Source organism: Prenolepis imparis, unplaced genomic scaffold (genome assembly GCF_030444845.1).
Source record: "Prenolepis imparis isolate NDT839.2.m4 unplaced genomic scaffold, iyPreImpa1.0 SCAF_14, whole genome shotgun sequence".
Taxonomy (NCBI): domain Eukaryota; kingdom Metazoa; phylum Arthropoda; class Insecta; order Hymenoptera; family Formicidae; genus Prenolepis; species Prenolepis imparis.
Window position 1 is genome coordinate 9,717,550 of NW_028141172.1, and position 2,197 is coordinate 9,719,746.

Below are 2,197 nucleotides of genomic sequence, written 5' to 3' on the forward strand. Positions count from 1 at the left end.
TATATATATATATATCCTATATGAGGCTCATTTTTAAATTAGGGTCCGGTTTGAAATAAAAAAAGATCTTAACATATAAATATAATTTATTATAATCAAAAACTTCTACAAGCTTACTTTATTGCAATAAATTTTGTGTTCTGCTATCGAACAAGCGAATTCAAACATCGTATTAAAATAATGATTAAAGAGATTAACGTAGGTTCTTAAATGCAGATTTCATTTGAATACTTTTATGCAATACAATCAATAATTAAGGTATTGGATTTTCGTGTGTCGTTGATACGTTCATTAAATCCGTATAAACGTCTTAAATAGCTGATTTCTGTCAAAAAATATTAATGAAACGTTAGTTTGTTAATTAAATGTTAAAGTAATAATATATTAAGAATATTAAGATAGTAATATGTTGTAAAATAATATGCTATAATATAATATCTTATCTGCGAATAATACTTTTTTTACAGAAATCAATTTATAACTGTCAAAAATATTAATCCAGTTTAAAATATTGTAACATATTATTTAAAACATTACTTTTACTTATGTAATATATTAATATGAAAATTTAATTAGCAAATAAACGCATCAAATAGCTGTTTTTTCCAGTGTTAATTTTAAGTGTTAATTTGCTAATTATATTGTAAAATAATATGTTAAAAAAATTTAAATAGTGATATGTTGTAAATAAAATGTTATAATACCTTATCCTGGATTAATATTTTTTTCACAGAAATTAGTTGATAATTGTCAAAAATATTAATCGAGTTTAAAGTATTATAACATATTATTTTAAATATATTATTTTTAATTCTGTAACATATATTATTATTATAAATATTTAATTAGCAAATAAACGTCTTAAATACCTGATTTCTGGCAAAAAATTTTAATAAAGCTGTAATTTGTTAGTTAATTTTGAAATAATAATATATTAAAAATATTAAGATAGTAATATGTTGTAAAATAATAATATATATTTTTTTTCATTCGATCGCTTTTCTACTTGAAAATTTTGAAAAATTGCGAAATTTAATTATGCTTATATTATTGTTTTTGATACAATCGAACATACTACACTCGTTACATTGTACATTGGGTTTAATCGAAGAAAATATACTATATAGTTTTATAGCTTGATTATAAAGGACTATGCAATGGTACAAGATTCATTGTTACTGAATTGAAACCTAATCTTATTTATGCGGAGGTTCTGACTGATCCTGCCCGAGGTCAGATTATATTCATTCTAAAGATCGATTTCAAAACAAATGATTTGGAACTTTTTCAACATCCTGTATTTGCTCATGGTCAATTCTATGTAGCATTCTCGAGAGTAACAAAAAGGCAAAATGTGAAAATTAAGATGAATTAAGCAATTAAGGACATCTCATTGAGGAAAATACAAAATCTTTTACGAAAAATGTCGTTTACAGAGAGATTTTATAAATTAAATAATTTGAAAATTGTATGAGAGCTAATAATATAGCGGGTCAACGGTGAATAATTAAACCGTAAAAAAAATCTTTATAAATAATAAAAAATATATAAAATATTATATGCTAAATAAAATATTTAGCATATTTGTAATATTTAAATTAGTGGAAAAACAAATTATATTCATCCCAGAAAAAAAAACAACACTTTGATAACATTTTCGAGAAAATCAGTAAATGAAGGATAAAAAAATAAAATTTAAAAAGAATTATAAAAATTTAAAAAAAGTGTTATATATAGAAGCTTTGAGGACCGCGCGAAGCGCGGTCCGAACCGTAGTAAATCATTATAATCGATCTTGAAATAGTTTTATCAAGTAAGAGAAAACTCAAAATTTATCGAGATACATGGAGGGGAGAACATCAATTTGATTAGTGGTATTTAAATCATTGTGAAGATTACATGGAACATTGGTCATAGTCGAGAATTGTATGAAAGCCGATCGAGTATAAAAATATCTACAAGAAGAGAAAATTGTTATGTTAAAAACGTTACAAACGTTATGTGTTTTACTAAAATTGTTAATGCTAACGAAAATGATCATAACGTTTTCGTCAGGAAATCTAGGGATTCTGGAAAATCTTTGAAGCTCCGGTCCAAGAAGTTACAAAGAAAAGTATTTTCATATACTCTAATTTATATACTTTACGCTAATAATAGATTTTTTTCATGAAGAAAATTGAATGTTATATATTGCAGA